Source organism: Ixodes scapularis, unplaced genomic scaffold, assembly GCF_016920785.2.
Source record: "Ixodes scapularis isolate PalLabHiFi unplaced genomic scaffold, ASM1692078v2 ptg000324l_1___fragment_1__unscaffolded, whole genome shotgun sequence".
NCBI classification, from domain to species: Eukaryota; Metazoa; Arthropoda; class Arachnida; order Ixodida; family Ixodidae; genus Ixodes; species Ixodes scapularis.
The window spans coordinates 852377-870091 of NW_024609966.1; the positions used below are offsets into that span (position 1 = coordinate 852377).

Genomic DNA, 17715 nt, shown 5'->3' on the forward strand with positions numbered 1-17715 from the left:
CCCCAGTCACGTGACTAACGAACAAGAGGCTCGAAGAACGCGCCTTGGACGAGGAATTTGCCGGCTTTCACCCCTCATCTCGAAGCATAAACGGCGGTTGCCTGAGTAAGGGATAAAGTGGCTAAAGGCCACATCACCGAACTGCGCCTCTAGAACGCACCCGCGAAGGCGTAATGACCTCCGGTATACTTCGGTAAGATGGGCGCGTCGCGGTCTTCAAAGGAGCCACCGGGAGGGCTGCTTCGATATCCACAAGATGTCACAGAGATGTCGAAGCACCCGCCGGATGGAGTGGCAACCGTTGCGAGGCGTAATCACTATACAGAAAGATCAGAGCGTGTGAGCAGACCTCCAGGGAGGTCTGGCGGAAGCGACGACAGCGAGGGAAGGAGACCACAAGACACCCCCGTTCCAGCCCACCATACTTGTGCCGGTTGCAGAGGAGGCACGTCTGCAAAAGCACCTCGTGAAACCAACAACCCCGATAAAATTCGGCACCGAGAGATACTTGACGACTCGGCGTCTTTTCACTTGGGCATGCAGCTCGCGCAGAATGATGCAGAGAGGCGACATCACAGCTTGCGTCGGCCCATTCGGGAAGATCCCATCCCAGCAACGCCCATCACACGCCGAGTGAAGAGCACATCCCGCAGCGGTGCGAATAAAGGGCAACCGGGACAACCGTTCCAAGCAACACAGCGAAGGCCTACGAGGGGGGTCATCACCATTCTCGCAGACGCGTCTCTCGAACCATTGTCCGCTGCGAAACACGGCGTACTACGACGTCGTCAGTGTGACCGAGTGACCGTCAAGAAACTCGGCCATCGCGATCTCTGGCCAAGTTTCCGAACACCGGACACGAGTGTCTCTGATCAACTCCGATCATCGTAGATATGCAGCACTGTCTTTCCAGGTCCCAAAACTGAATAGTGGTGGAATGCGCCATAGCCTCCGCTATACTCACATAGCCTGGCAGCTCGACGACGGAGCCATAGAGTGCCCGGTTGCAGATTTGGAGCGCGAGGATCTGGTGGCACAGAGCATCAAAGAGCCATTTCTGGGGATGGATGGATGGATGGATGAATACGGCTGAGCCCTTTGGATCGGGCGGTATACCTTACGCCACCTAGCCATTTTGTTTTACCATTTAAGCTTAGAATATTTAAATGTGAAATCTATATTCACTCCGCAGTGCAAAGAAAGTGAGGCTATGAAACCCCCTTGCCATCAGTGGATAAGAAAATACCTAGTTTTCTCTCGATTTCTGCCACCATTCACTTAATCTTTGCTTGGTAATCTCTACAGTCTTGAAATCCACTCTCCGTTCGCTGTCTCTAAAACCAAATGACTTTATTAAATCTATGTTGTCTTCGGTAGGCATAGGGTGAAGCCCTTTACAGTAGAGTATCAAGTGCTCAGCCGTCTCGTCCTCCTCTCCACAAGCAGTGCACACTGTATCAATTTCCTGGTACTTCACTCTGTATGTTCTGGTTCGCAGAACACCCGTTCTTGCCTCAAACAGCAATGAGCTTCCCCTAGAATTGTCATAAATGCTTTCTTTGGCAATAACTCTTTTGTTTAATTTATAGCTTTCCAGAGCCGTCTTTGTCTGCATTCCCTCTAGCCACCAATCTCTTTCTGTGGCCTTAACTTTCTTCTTAACTGAGACTTGCTCTTCCGTATCTTCGCTATAGCCCAAAAACTTTCCTCTTAATTTCCTAGTGCGCTGTCTCCACTTTGTGTCTACACTCCTCATGTATAAATAGCTGAAAACCTTTCGTGCCCATTGCTCCCCGTCCATTTGCCTCAACCTATCCTCAAATTCTACCTTGCTCACCGCTTCCCTGCTCTCAAATGATGCCCATCCCATGTCTCCTTGTACTCCCTGGTTTGGCGTTTTGCAATGTGCCCCCAAAGCCAGTCTACCTACTCCGCGCTGTTTTATTTCTAGTCTAGTCCTTGGGGAACCTGGACGTCAGCGCACAGCTTTTGCAGCGGCGAGGACCCGAAACACACTTGTTCAGTTAGGAGAAGTGTTTCGGCGTCTCGCCAAAGCGGGGCGCCAGTCACATGGCTCTCCTCTCATCCGTTGTCTGCCGCTTCACCTTTTCCAATTCGGCGGCCCTTCTCGTGGCGATTTGCCAGGCTTTGTCAGTATATAGGAAACTGTGGCTGCATGTATGTACCGCGTGTACGGGGCTGCTGGCACCTGGCAGTGAAGTGCACCTGCCTTGCGCGCTCATATGTCCATTCATAAGTCGGAGAAGGAGGCACGGTCAATGTGGAAAACGAAATCCCAACTAGCAAGGACCATACCACCATTCGTTTCACTCCTAATCCCTGTCTCCCCTTGGGACAAATGACGGACGTTTTTCACAACAATCTTCAATGGCCCCTTGTGTTCGCATCGTTTCGTCGAAACACATTTCGTGGACTACGTTTCGTAAACCACAGTTTGCGGAAAACTTTTCATGGACACGTTTCGCCGACGCTGCGAGGTTTCGTAGAAACAGTTCCATGGACACATGCTCCTACGACGTTTCGCCGACAATATATATATATATATATATATATATATATATATATACCGGGTGTTTGTGCGAAGACTTTCAAAAATCCTAAAACTTAAAGCGTAAAAAAAAAGAAAAAACTTTCTTCGGGAACAAACTACCAGCCACGGTGGACGTCAGGAATTGCCAAAAACATAGTAATTAGCCAAATAATTAATTAAAATTTGTTAATTAACTTTTTAATTAGTGGAAATAGACATATGGTTTTAATTAGAAAGTTGCTGAGCGTTATCGAAAACCACTAAATCAGTCACTTTCAAAAAGAATTTCGGCGCGTGAGAAGCGTAGTAGTGCACTAAAGTTACCGCTCTTTGAGCAGGTACAAAGCTAGCGGTTGCGATAAGGCGCCCGCGCGATTTTTCCGTCTCTTATCTAGCCCCAGCCTTGTACCTGCTCAAAGAGCGGTAACTTTAGTGCACTACTACGCTTCTCACGCGCCGAAATTCTTTTTGAAAGTGACTGATTTAGTGGTTTTCGATAACGCTCAGCAACTTTCTAATTAGAACCATATGTCTATTTCCACTAATTAAAAAGTTAATTAACAAATTTTAATTAATCATTTGGCTAATTACTATGTTTTTGGCAATTCCTGACGTCCGCCGTGGCTGGTAGTTTGTTCCCGAAGAAAGTTTTTTTATTTTTTTTTTATGCTTTAAGTTTTAGGATTTTTGAAAGTCTTCGCACAAACACCCGGTATATATATATATATATGTATATATTTTTACTAAGCGAATTGTAGCGGATTCTGGGCTTCATTTAGGTCGCTAGAAGCATACAGGAACTAAGGTTCACTCACCCAGGCGGCTCCGATAGGGCAAGCTCGCGAGCCCCAATCCAAGGCTACCTAAGGCTACCCGGCTCTGAGGCTACCGAACAGACTGCGCCACGCGCGGACACCTCTTGATTCGCTTCCCTCGGTGAACATTTAATACAATCTGAGACACGGTGTTACACACCAGGCTTTATCGCGACCGCAAAGAGTTCGGCAAGCTAGGTTCCGGATGCCGGCGATCGAGGCGATGTGCGCGGAAATACGATTTAGACGAGACGTTTCAAGGTGTGTCGATGAAACCAATGCTGGAACCTTTCGATGAAACGTCGCAGTGTCGACGAAACGATCTGTCGATGAAGCGTCCTGCTTTCCACCGCTTTCAAGTCACCTGGCCTTTCTGAGCTTTGCTCTCAGAAGTCAGCAATGACTGCAGTAGGTATCACGAATCCATGTCTCGGTAGTGAGATCTGCCGGCCGGTGGTTTGGGACGGGTCGCTCCAAGCAGAAAATAATACCAACAAAGAGAAGAGAAAAAAAAATCGCTGGGTGAAATGTGACACAGAAGGAAACATCAACAACACCGGAAGGAAAAAAAAAAAAAAAGGCGTGGCTACTTTTGAAAATTAGGGCGTTTCCCGATACTTCGACCGTTTCGATCAAATAAGAAAAGAGATCGTTACGAGCGCGTACATTGAAGATTTAGTCAACATTTAGACGGGTACGACTTCATCGGATTCGTCTTTTAGGATAGCAATGAATCAACCCGAGGGAGTTCTTGGAAGAGGAGATGGACAGACGGAACTTGACGTTAAGGCAAGCCGAAGACTGATAAATTATAAATCAATCGCTCTGGTAGAAAACTCGCCTATCTTTGCAACAAAATGGTGAGTTGACTAATCTGTGCATCAAGTACTAAAATCGCCAAAAACAAGGACAGCCATAGCCTCTCGTAAGGATTGACGGCAGGAAGTGCCTATCCTTCAATAAAAAATGATACAAAGAAAACTCGACATATGTTGTATTCTTTCAACCATATCAGGAACCCAATAAACGAAGTTTACCTCGGGGCGGCTTTCGAAAGACGGACAGGATTAACCGCTTTCCTCGAAAATAGCTCGACTGACCTCGATCGACTGCAGGAACTCGCTTTTATCCTTCTATGGGGTTGCGGGATTTTCTTTAAATTCCTTCTCTTTTTTTTTTCTTTTCCTTCCACAGGACGTGATCACTTTAAGGGGACTTCAAGAGACCATTAGACAAGTTCCTTACGAAGCAGACTTCTTCCGTCTCGAGAAGTAGCACCAGCTTCATAACCTCGAACACTGCAAATAAATGGCACCACGTAGACCCAGCTCAATGTAGATTTAAATTAGGATATAAAAAGGAACTACTATAAACCAGTTCTGCGATGCGAGTGGCGACGAAGAACGGTTAACGAAATAAATCGGAGTGCCGTCCAAAGCAGCATCGGCGATCGGATTAGGCGATCCGCTCGGTGGGACCATTACTCCGGCGTCCAGAACGTCTCAAAAGTTCCATCCGATACGAGTCTCGACTTCCCGAACGTCCGGCAGAACGCATCTCTCTTCCTTTTTAGAAAAACCGGCTTCGCGCGGAATTAAAAAGGTGGACGCGGCGCAGATCAGGAGCGCGATTATGAAAGAGGTTCGGCTTCGCATCGAACGTGGGACCGATGAGCGCAAAGGTTTTCGCCGATCCGTCGTTCAAGGCGCCCCCGCCAAGCTTGTCGTTCGATGCCCTCCCCCGCCTGGCTTACTTTCGGACTGAGAAAATAAATGTAGCGAGGTAGATTGAGCCACACCTAGACCGTGATCTAGACACAGGGCGCGCGGCGGCGACGAGCTAGCCCGCCGACCTTCCCCCGCCGGCCGGGTGCCCCACGCCCCCCGTGCCCCCGCCGCCGGACCACTTACCTGGCGGTCAAGTTCGACGTTTAGGCCTAGCTCCTCGGCGGCCCTTGGACACTGCTGCACCGGGGACACTCGGACGGCAGCATCCGAAAACGTGCACACCACTGGCCGCGAGAACAAAACACCGGCGTCGTATCCAAAAGGCGCGCGTGGTCGACACGCTGGCTGTGCGCAGCCGCGGTCGCTGCCTCGAATGCCTGACGTGGACGGGGCCCCCGTGCTCGTGGTCTCGTCGGTCTCGTACGGACGAGGATGCTTTGACTTCACGTCGGCGCTACGGGGAAGTCGGCAGGCCGAGCGCTTCTTCGAGGGAACACTCCGAAATCGTGCGGGGCTGGAAACGCGCGCTCCCTCGAACACTCAACTTTGCCTACAGGTGTCTGTGCGGCTCTTTTTTTCGTTTGTTGTGAATTTCCTCTTTTCTTTTTGCGTTCGACGCGCCATCTATAAGGAAATATTTCAACTTCTAGTTACATTGCGCGTCCGTAGATGGCAGCACGAGACAGGACGACAAAATAGGGACCATCATCGGGCCCGTCGGTCACGTCGGTTACGTTCACCGAGTGTTGAAATTTGTTGAAATACTTAACCGGCTTGAAAGGCAGCTCCGCTTCATTTTTGTTTTTGGAAAAAACAATGAAGCCTCATTGAGTCTCAAATAGAAAGACCACACGTCAAATATCAAGACCTAGTTATCTCTAAATGTTTCTTTTTTAAAACGGTCCGGCAAACATTGCAAAAACTCGCCAAGTTGCCGAAATCGGCTGACTCGAGTGGGCGCAACTGGGCGCAACCAACAGTGTGGCGATATTTCATCAAACCTCGATTTTGACGTCGAATCGTAAGGTACAACTGGCTCGCCGACCTTCAACCTTTCAAGTATGGGTGTCGTAACTTTTTTCGACCTCGATTTTGACGTCGAACCTCAAGGTGTGAGTGGTTCGCCAAATCTCCGACCTTTCACTAAACTTCGAAAAAGTTCGACTTATGGACAGTGTTGCCCGGCTGCCACACGAATATCTAGAATTTTGGGAAGCATATAATTTAGAAAGTAGTTGATTTTATATTTTATAAAATGGTTACCAATGTTTACACCATTTGAAAGAGAAAATATGCGCTTTTAACGCTCTCATTAGTTAGTAATGTGAACCAGTGGTGCCAATTAGAGCACTGCACGGGCCGGAATTTCTAGGCCCGGCCCGACCCGGCCCGGTAGAGACACGGCCCGGGCCCGGCCCCGGCCCGAGCCCGACAGAATTTTTAATTTCTAGGCCCGGCCCGACCCGGCCCGGAAGAGACACGGCCCGGGCCCGGCCCGAGCCCGACAGAATTTCAATTTCTAGGCCCCGCCCGACCCGGCCCGATGGCTGTAGCCCAAAACAACCCATTCCCATTTGAACCCGTCCCGTTTCTACCCGTTCCCGAAACGAGCTCCCCATTTGAACCCCGTCCTGTTTCGACCCATTCTTTAAAGGGACACTGACACCCCCAAAAAATGTTTTTTTTTATTTTTTGCCAGGCGCTTCATTATGGTGTCGGAGGACTACCCAATTAATATTTTGCAACAGAGTAGCGTATTTTTTTAATAAAGCCAAAAGACGCAACTCCTGGAAACCGAAACCGAAACCCGACGGAGGTCGGAGAAGTGGAGAGAAGAGAGTGAGTGGCGGAAGTCACGTGGCTACACCCTACCGTGCGTTTTTTTGTTTTTTTTTCTCCTCTCCGGTAGCAGACGACAGGACATGCGGCGTGCGATGCGGCGTGCGATGCACTTTTCCTCCGCCAGGTAGAGTCAACAGTTTCTTTTCTTCTCTATTTTTAATTTTCGCGCATGCGCACAAAAGTTGAACGCCGAACTTCAGTTGAACCTTGTCGAACACCCCGTTGAAAGTTCCAAAAAGTCGAACTTGGTCGACCTCGAACCTGGGCAGATTCGCGACATCCCTAGTCAAGGCTACGGCGTGGGCGTCGCCAACATTGAGCTAAACGTCATCACCATTGCCCCTTTTTGCTTGTTTTCACTTCTCCGGGCTGGCGTAACCGGTGACGTCGCCCACATTTCCTCTCGGCGCCAAGCGGTGTCCTTGTGATTAGCGTGACGGCGCCTTCGCAGTGCGCTTCCTGGGAGCCTCTTTTTTTTTTTTTTTTTTTGCGTTTTCTGGGAGCCGTTTCACGGCGTCTCCTTCTCCTACAACGCTTACAACAACAACGTCACAACCGCCGTCGTCGTCTCATTCATCGTCTTACCGTTTGGAATGTAATAGACTACTTCCATAAAGCCCTGCATGCAACACGGCGCGCGTTGCACTCTGGGAACTAGTTGGCCAGGGAGGAGGGTGGCATGGTTTCGGTTTCGATCGACACATCGACAAGAGATATACACAGAGCGTGGTTAACGGTCGTTATCTCATGTTTTCTGGTCCCAAGAGCGTCATTTGTGGCCTCTAAACTAACCTAAATGGCTAGACCTCGAAGCTTTAGCACAAGCCCGAGACGTATAGCTTGTCTTAGCACAGGCTTGTTGTATTTTTGTACTTGAGCCTTTCCGTTAGCGTTCCAATCGAGGTATGTGGACTAGCCAGTGCTTGGAATTTCGACGCTGCGAAGCTCGGAGATCTTGCTTGTGTACGAATCAACAAGCTGTAGCAACCAATAAGTATGCATACATCGAGCTCGCGCCTTTACATTGGTGTGGTTGATCAGGAAGTTTGTTTGTTTCGTGCGTCCATAGACGAAATATTACTTTTTGCAATTACTGTTTTTCTTAATACGCCCGAGTACGCGAGGTAAAACTCGGAGGCGCCATTGAAAAGCTCAATTTTAACTGACTTCTTATCTCTTATCTGTACTGACCCGCAGCACTGCACGAAGTGAAGTCCCCGCCCGCTTGCATTCCACTAATATTCAACATCGCGTATGTGCATAAAGTTATCCTGAAATCATATAGGCACATTCGCACAGACAGACCGTTTTAAGAAAGCAAAAGTCGAGCACTTGTGTGAAGAATGTTGCACCGTTCGCCGGAAGTGCGCCGGACGGGCATGAACCAAACAAACGAAACTATTCAAAGCGCGGTTGACAGTTGCTAATGGCCATAATATTTATTATGCGCTTGCTTTCTTCCTACCTGAGTATGTCGAGATCATTTCGGACACACCGTTCAGGCACAGATCTTGGGCGTCAGTAATGCTCGTCCAAAAAGGCTTAGCGAGGAGTAGGGGACGCTTGTTAGGGCCTCCGTCCTAGCTAGCCGATCTCAGCGTTTGCGACAACTTCATCTTCTATCAGCATAAAATTTGAGTGGGAGATATATGATGACACGGAGGAAGACATCAAAGTAACTTTTGTGCACTAGTGAGGTCGAATTTATTGCGTTTCCTTAAAAGTTCATGCGTCAACGCTGGGCTCAACTTTGATTCTCCTGTGAGGATGCGGCTTGCTTTTCGCTAAATGGAGTAACAAGAAGCTGACGTTTAGCAAACAAAATACGTGTAACTTCGGTGTAAGGCTCCAGATGACCAAATTTCAGTTCTAGTTCACTGGTACTAGACGGGATCATTGAAATTGAACTCAAAGATGCACTCGTGAAGTGAAGTGACTAAGCCACGTCTTACTACGTTTGCACACGCACTCATAATATCCGGTGTTTCGGGAACCAAGGAAAGTGCCCCGGTCTTCGTTTTGTATCGCTCGAGAATAAGTGTATTGTACGTTCGTGAAAAGTCAGATAATCGAAAACGCAAGCAGCGCGTTCGGTCGCGCCGTGATAGCATGAGATGAAGCTGCTCAGTCGAAACCGAAACTGAGTGGCCAACTAGTTCCCAGAGTGCACTGCGTGGTATTTCGCCGCGATGGGGCGCGTCGGTTTTGGAAGAAGTCCATTGTGATGTAATTTTATTTTCACGCTTGTGGGGATTCCTCTGGTCTCCCTTCCCCGATGGCTGTGATAACGGCCGCGGGTCGGAACGCTCGGCCTTCTTCGCCGTGAGCTCCGACCAGTTCGTGAGGCGGAGGGCCGCTTGGCTTGGGGGGCTCTCCTCTCACTCTCTATCGGGGGGACCGATTTTCGTTCCCCCGCTCGGATGCGGATCACTGCTGACAGGCGAGGAGGCTTTCGCCTCGACTTTTCCCGCTTTCGGGAGGGGACTCGTACGGGTGACCGCGAAAGAGATAGGACGTGTGTCGGCGACTTCTCTGATGCTTCCCCGGTCTTGGCTTTCCGGAACCCCGCGTCTGGCAGGTAAGGACCTTTTCTTACCTTGCCGGCGCGGGGGGCATTTTGGATGGGGACATAGTAGTTCATGTTAAGAGTGTTCTAATAAATTCTCTTGGACTCTGTCCTTACTCTGGTACGTGTGTCTTCTCTTCCGCTATATTCGAGAGAGTGAGACAAGGTAGACGATCATGGGCACCGACGGAGGCAATTAATCGAACCGACCCGCGGTAATGTAGCCCTAAACGTCGTCTACATTGCCGCGAAGATGTGGGGACCGCGGGCTACTAGGTTTGACGTCTCCTTTGAGATATCGCCGCTGTTGAGACAATCCTTTGGTTACTCTGTCGGTACCTGTTAGTTGGTAGCTAGCAAATCCCACACACTCCACCGTTTTACTGAAAGAGGGCAAGAGAGGAAAGGGTGGCCGGCGCTTTCCCCCTTTCTGGTTGTGTAGAAAGAGTGAAAGTCCCGGATGAGAGGCTTGACCGGTGTTGGGTGTCTGCTGTGGCCCGACTTCGTTCGCGCTTTCTTTTCTGTTTTGAACTCGCAAACTTAATTAGAGCCACGGGCTTCAATGGTGACATACCCCCGGTCATCGGGACACCATTGCTCGGTCACAGGGTGCACGAATAACGACAGAAAGCGTCGAATGCTGCCCGTGGACCTATGTAGCTTGCAAGGAATCCGGCAAGGCGAGAGCGGCTGCACATCGCTTTCCACATGACCCCGGTCTCCGGCGGCAGTGAATTGCGTCCGTAAACCGAAAAGACGTTTCCTAAACGCCATCCTCTCGACTTTGCTCGGAACATTTTGTGAATGGAGCGCGCACCGAACGCTGTACCGCCGATGAACATGGGGTACGCTCGCAATGTGCGTGCGAGTTTTCTCATGATAACTGATGTTTCAGCTTGTAAAATTTTGTAACTGAATTTATCTTAATATTGATAATTTGCAATGGTAACTGACTCGATTTTATCATCTACAACACTTAGTTGAAGGCTCATTTCCGCCGCCGGGTCAGGCTAGAAATTGTTGAAAAGGTAGTTCTATCGGTTTTCCTGAATCGCGATCTCCTGCGCGAGCGATAACAGAGAACCGGCAAAAGCGCTCCCTGGAGTGCCGCTGGTGGGTTGCTTGGATTGTTTCCGTTGATTGGGCGCTTTGAAGCGCTGGATAATCGCTGCAGGGTACGTCTCGTGTGTTGCGATCTGCGTTTTCGAGCAGATCCATGTGCACGTTTCTTTGTTCGAGTCATGGCTTCCGCCAGTGCGGCGACGGGGGGAACAGCGGCAGCGAACGTGTCAGCGATAGAAATTCAAGGTTAGTACTTAAAATATTGCATCAAATAGTAAAATAACTCCTGGCTGCTTTGAGGCTTTCTGCAGTTCGATATAGGTACATCTAGGACCTCTTCGTCTTTCATCCACAAGGAAATATAAGAACACGGACACTCACGATAAAAGCAGCGCAGCAAAACGATCTGTAGCAGCTCCGGGTGTTTACAAAAGTTAATTGAGGTTCCCGTTTCGTGTATCGCTTGTTCATTACTAAAATCGGCAACGTTAAAATAGGCCTATTGCAAGCAAAAATTGATGAATGGTTCATCATTTCCAGTCATGCGGAAAGCGGTGCAACCGCACTTGCCTTGCCGGATTTCATGCAAGCTACGAGGTCCTTGGGCAGTATTCGACGCTTTCTGTCGTTATTCGTGCACCCTATGACCGAGCGATGGTGTCCCGATGACCGAGGGACTGTTGCCATCGAAGCCCGTGGCTCTAATTAAGTTTGCGAGTTTAAAACAGAAAAGAAAGCGCGAACGAAGTCGGGGCACAGCAGACGCCCAACACCGGCCAAGCCTCCCATCCGGGACTTTCACACTTTCTACACAACCAGAAAGGGGGAAAGCGCCGGTAGCCCTTTCCCATTTTCTCTCTCGCTCTCAAAATGGCGCTACCCACCGTTCCATTAGGGTCATAGCAGAGAGGGTATAAGAGAAAAAAATGCGCTCCCCCTCTCTCCCCGTATGTCGTCCGCTCCGCTGAGTGGGCTGTAGCTAGCGTCCGGCCGGCGTGCATACTCTGTTTAAAATCGCGTCATTTTGGAACTTTCAAGCGCAGATGCGCAGATTTTGGTATGCCAGTTGTCGTGTCATACTATGCTAGATGAAAAGACTCACAGGGTCCTATTTCGCTGTTACCTACGTGCAAATAAAAAAAAAAGGGGGAAAACTGTGTCAGATTGGCCGGTCTCTTTGGCGAAAAGAAAATCCGGTTGCTGTACCTTTTTTAATATACAAAGTTCGTACTGGTGTAGGCCTTTAGCGACCATGAGTGGAAGTCTGAAATAATAAATAAAACGTGCTCTCCTGCCGCAATACACGCAGTAGTTCAGGGTAGTACTGCCGGCTGACTCAGCTGCTATTTAAGTAACGGAAAAAAAGATATGTTAGTTGATCATTTACCGAAATAGAACAGAGAGCTATAGGCTGATTTTGGAGTAGCCACAACTATCCTAAGAACGCGAACCACTTCACAACGGCAGCCACGAGCGAGAGTTCGATGATCGGTAGAGCCCGCCGATACAGCCCAAAGATGGAGAACGGCAACGTCCCAGTTTGTCGTCTGCTAGCGGAGTCGGGCGCGTGCCCTCTCTCTCGCTTTACCCCGCCGAACCAGCCGAACCCGCTGAACTTCCCGGATATGTGGAGAGGGCGCTGCGGTCGAACAAAATGGTGCCGCCCAGAGAGCGCTAAATGCTTTGAAAAACGCGCGTAGCGCCGCTAGCGGAGGAGCTGGCGTTCGACAGTGGGGCGCGTTCAGCAGCCTGGGGCGCCTTTTCGCATGCCAAGCTGTGGCGGCGGAAGCGCGCACGGACGAAACTTTTGCTTTTTGAGCCGATGCGTTGAGGGTGACGGTGCATGAGTGCTGGGGCAGAAGAGCATTTAGCTGTTCTTCACATATTGAGTTTGAGTCGTTATTAGGGGTAATTTCTCTAGTTGCGGCCAAAAAAGTAGTGGGAGCAATTTTCCGAAAAGCAAGACGGCCGCCACCATAATTGCTCTGAGTGGGAAATTTATTTCGCTCGTCGCAGTAAACGTAGGACTGCTGGAACGATGATATTTGGAGGTGAGTGCGATGTTCACTACGTTTGTGCACGAAGTGTGCCAAGTTTCATTAAGACAGCAGGTGTGAAAGTTACGTTTCTAACGAATAAAGAAATAAAGCAGTACGGGATATCCAATATTGGACCCAAAACGTTGTGTTATAGCGGGCTGTGCGAAGTGCAGATTTGGGCACACAGGTGCTTGGACTTGACAGTAACATGACACGGCACTTATTATACCGAAAAGAGGTGGCATAGGGAAACCAGGTGGAAATTTGGTATGGGCGGCGTAACTCAATGGGAACCGGTTTTGATCATGAAAGGGCTGTCAAGAGAATACCACAGGTCGTGGGAGGTGGAGACTTTACAGGTAAGAAGGAACTAGTGGACTGTACTTCCAAATGAAACAACTTTACGGAAGGTGGTTCCAAAGCCGAGAAAACAAAGTTGTCGGCCAACACACGGTGTGGCCGTCAAGGGTTTTTGCGGTCAGCTGTTGTGTAATAACCTGTTGTGCGAGGTGCTGATTTTCGGCGCACAGGTACTTTGACATGACCGTAACTTGACACGACACTTATTATACCAAAAAGAGGTGGCATAGAGAAACCAGGTGGACATTTAGTTTGGGTGGCGTAACCAAATGGGAACTGGTTTTGACCGTCAAAGGCTGTCAAGATAATATCACTCATCGTGGGAGGTGCACACTTTACAGGTAGGGAGGGACCAGTGGACGATACTTCCAGTTCGATTCACTTTGCGATAGGTGGCTCTAAAGCCGAGAAAAAAAGAATGTTGTCTACAGAACTCGGGGTGTCAGCGTTTCCACATCCAAAAGGAGGCTGATCAAGAAAGAAAGCACATCCCATAAACTTCAACACACAAACGTCGATTCTCCAGTGATTCCGAGTTTCATTGTAGTTTTCCTTAGATTCATATTTGTCACTTTTTTTTACCGTTCCTTTCTTCATGAAGTACAGATTGCGTGCCATACTTGTCCGGAAATATCATCGACACGTACGATGGGAACGAAACTTCTTTGGAGGGCATTCCTTTAATGAAATTGGCACTGCATACCCGCGAGGGTAGGATGGCATTTCAGTTCGTCCCATCGGCGCTAACACATCTAGGCGTTACTGGCACGAAAACAAACGCAGAGCGCAAACCGGCAGTGTAGAATATGTCACCCAATTTCTCGCGTGCAAAGCCTTTCGAGACTGGTCATTGTGTCCCTCTATCAAATACTTTACGAGGGTTTTGGTTTTACAAAGATCGCTTTCTCTCTTTCCTGGCTGCACCAAGCACCATTTTCGCTTTTTCTAGGCCGAGAACTAGCCCTGCATCTGTTCTTTTTTTTTAAATTTTATTTTGCATGGGGTTCTTTTTGCTGAGAAAGCACGCTTCGTAGGGATCTTCCCCAAAATCGGTTCTTTATTAGCGAAAAGAACCCTTTTTTACTCATTTGGCTCCTTTTTTTTCTTTCTGAGAGTGTACTTGACGTTCTTCATAACTGACCGTCAAGCTCAATTTCCCGATGATTGGCACAGTACCGAGGTAGCATGACAGACTTCCCGAAGGAAAAATCCATCAATGTAACCCTGTTTGGCAGTCAATGTTTTCTAGTGGACCGCTGACTGCCTGACTGTACGTCAAGCATGTCTGATTGGCCAACAAGTTACTCTGACCGACAGTCAAACTCCAGTCAGACTCCACTTGTCGACTTTCTGATGGTTTCCTGGTGGCAGCCGGCCGCCGCGAAATTCCATCAGGATGTCTTGGAGGCGATTCTGATTGTACATCGATTGTCTCTGACTGTACGTCAAAAAGCTTTGACGTGCAGACAGACGTACGGTCAAAGGACGTAAAGTTCGTTCGGATACCACTACTTCGTCAAATCTATGAATACGAAAAATAATCTATGCGCAAGAAAACGATTTCGGGACTTGAGCCCATAAAACCGCTCATGTTAGCGATATGACACGCAGCCGACCGTCAACCTTGATCAGAAGCCCGCCGAAACGCCGCCGAACACGCCACTTCGCTTCGCCCATAGAGGCTTCGCCGCTTCGCCGCTTCGCCGAGCTTTCATGAACGATCGCTCTCGGTTTTGTTTGCCCGCTTGCTCCAACCTGTCGATCCTGCCCGGGCTCTACAATGTCTTATGTTTTAGTAGAATTTCTACTCGACAAGACCCAGCCTGTTGTGAGTTCCGACGATGTAAGGGACTTTAGCGGTGTTGTTGAAGACAAGGTGTACCAGGTCTACTGGGCCGGAGGCGCGCGAGCAAAAGGATCGTTCTACGACGCGAAAGTACTCTACATGGCAGGTGAGTAGAACTGAAGTACGGCGAGTGATGTACGAGTGCTTTACATAACATGCTGAAGACTTAACTGCATTTGCAGCCGAAGCATCTCGTATAAAACAAATGGTCAAATCGAGTTTCCAAAGAGGTGGTATAGAATGGAGTTCGAAGAAGACGACGAGCTGAACGGCCGCGTTGGAAATGGGCTTCGTAAAGGAAATCTCAACGGCTAAGCCTAGCCGGGAATATTCTGAAACTATTTCTGCTTCTGCCCCCTCTGCACCAAGTACAACGGAATACAAGATTTTACTGCCACCCCTTCCCAACGGTAAGCTGCTTGAAAATTCACTGATTCTTCATGGGGACCCATCAGCCCGGCCATACCGCATCGATGATTTCGGTCCTGCTTTGAAGGAAATCATCAACCCAAATGAGCTAGCTTCGCTTGGGGCCTTCCAATACAATCATGTGTGGCTACTCACAGTGCGTTCTGCCAAGGAAAAAGAAAGACTGCTGCAGCTCCGAGAGATCCATGTAAAGAACAAGACATGTTTGATAACAGACGGGAGCAGGACTGCGCTGTCCATGAAGGTGCACTGTGTTCCAACTACCGTCCCAGATGCAAACGTGGCCAGCGCTTTCTCTACGTTTGGAAAAATAAAAAGCATCGTTTGAGACAAGTGGCACTACTCCGGCTTCGAGGATGTGGAGACGACCACAAGAATACTATCAATTGAATTGAACGAAGGTGTGACTGCGAACAGCTTGCCGCATCAGCTCAGGATTTTAGGAACAACCGTCCTTGTCTCCGTGCCTGGCAGAGCACCGCAATGTCTGCGATGCAGGCAAGTCGGACACGTCCGAGGCCAGTGCCGTGCTCCCTGGTGTAGCGCATGTCGAAAATTCGGCCATGATCTCGAAGACTGTGTCCCAACGTACGCCAACCGAACGACTGCATCTCTCCAGATTCCTGCAGACTACTTGATGGACGCAGAAGAAACAGCACAAACAGAGGTTTCGGCAGAAGTCAGCACCGCTCACAGAACAGCCTACGTCGAGGCAGCCTCACGGACTGAGAAGTGTGTAGACAGGTCGGCGTCATCATGCTCTGCAACGAAGGAGAAAGTGAGCAATATTGTCATCACCAACTCGTTCAGTGCTCTCGTTCCTGAAGACCAAGCTGAAGAGTCAATGCAACCCGAGGAAGAGGCATCCGAAATGGACGAAACCAGCGACAAAGAAATGCTCGGGAAAAGAAAGGGAGACGAAATTCTGTGCACCGTAGATCCTGGCTCAACATCTCAATGGGAGCGGGCAGAGTCAAAGAGAAGAAGGAAGAGGAGAACAAAATCTCTATCTCCCAAATCTCCCATCACCGAGCAGGATTCCATCCTGTCCGGCCACGAGGACCCGAAAAGTCAGTAAGAGACGCTTCACTTTGCTCCATCACCTAATACGTTCAATGAACGATGATCCTTATGGTGCTTTTAGAATCAGGACTTTTAACGTAGCCAGCCTTATAAGTTAACGCCGTAAGGTATGGCTAAAAGAGATTCTTTATCAACACAAAATTGATATAATATGTCTACAGGAAACCAGAATCTCAACTAGAGAGCAAGAAATTGATCTTGTCACCTACTTCCAGGATACATATTATTGTTATCACGCTCCATCCTCTGGCCTAAGTGCTGGGACCGCTATCTTTCTGCGAAAAGCCTCACGTCACTGCAGTTTCGTTGACTGTGAGCTAGCAGAAGATGGTCGCACAGCTGCCGACGTTTTGGTTGGCGAAGAATTAGTCAGAATAGTTTCCATCTACGCACCAAACAACTCTTCGAATCGTTTAACGTTTTTCAAAAGCTTACGTTTAACTTTAGACACCCCAAGTAAAGTTATCTTAGCAGGTGACTTTAACTGCGTAGTGTCACGGAACGATGGCGCAACTTCTGGATGGAAAAGTGATGGAAGCATAGTGGAGTTGAAAAACCTTCTTCATGACTTCGACATCAAGGACGCGACAGAAGACATAAAATGTTTTGATCCCAAATTCACCCATTGGCAAGGTGCTTCTCATGCACGGCATGATAGAATTTACATCTCAGGTGAAATCCCCAGTGACAAGATTCAACATACTGCGAATCCCACTCACCTCTCAGACCATGCGCTAGTGTCCATCTCGTTTAAAAGACAGACAGATCGCTACACACGTAGTTCAGGAATTGAATCTTGGAAGATGAACAATACAATTTTGGAAGATGAAGTATTTCGCGAACAAATTCGTAAGGAGCTAACCGTTCTAGCCGAAAGTGAGCCGATCGACGCTTGCAAATGGGAAGGGTTCAAATCTTATGTGAAAGTGCAAGCGGTCATCCGAAGCTCTGTAGAGAGTGCACGAAAAAAGGCCAAAGAACTAGCTCTCGTAAATGCTTTACGATCCCTCGTCACTGAAAAAGAACGACGCCCAGGCGTATTTATTGAAGATATTAAGAACATAAAAAAACGATTGCAACAGCTTATTGAACAGCGACACTGGGGAGCGCTCATTCGAAGTCGAGAGCTGACACTAGAACACGAGGAACAGCCATCTAAAGTTTTTCACACATTCGGAAGACTACGACGCAAGCGTAATGCTATCACCGTGGTTCATCATAAAGATTCAATAGCCTCTACACAATCAGATATATGCGCTGCGTTTGAAAGCTTTTATGGAGACCTCTTTTCAAGGACGGAAACCTTGTCGGATATTCCAGAGAAGGTGCTCTCCTTAGTCCCTAAGGTTCCAGAAGAAGCGAGAGAAATAATAAACTCTCCCATAACACCGAGAG

General features: G+C 48.7%; 1 protein-coding gene across 1 annotated transcript in view; it reads right to left on the minus strand.

Annotated features, from left to right (window-relative positions):
• The window catches only part of LOC115308697 (spectrin beta chain, non-erythrocytic 1), a 309133-nt gene extending 303655 nt beyond the window's left edge, over positions 1–5478 (minus strand). The window contains exon 1 of the mRNA XM_040214208.2: positions 5277–5478. The gene's annotated coding sequence lies outside the window, so the exon portion shown is untranslated. The remainder of the gene's footprint in view (positions 1–5276) is intronic.
• Between the last annotated feature and the right edge of the window lie 12237 nt (positions 5479–17715).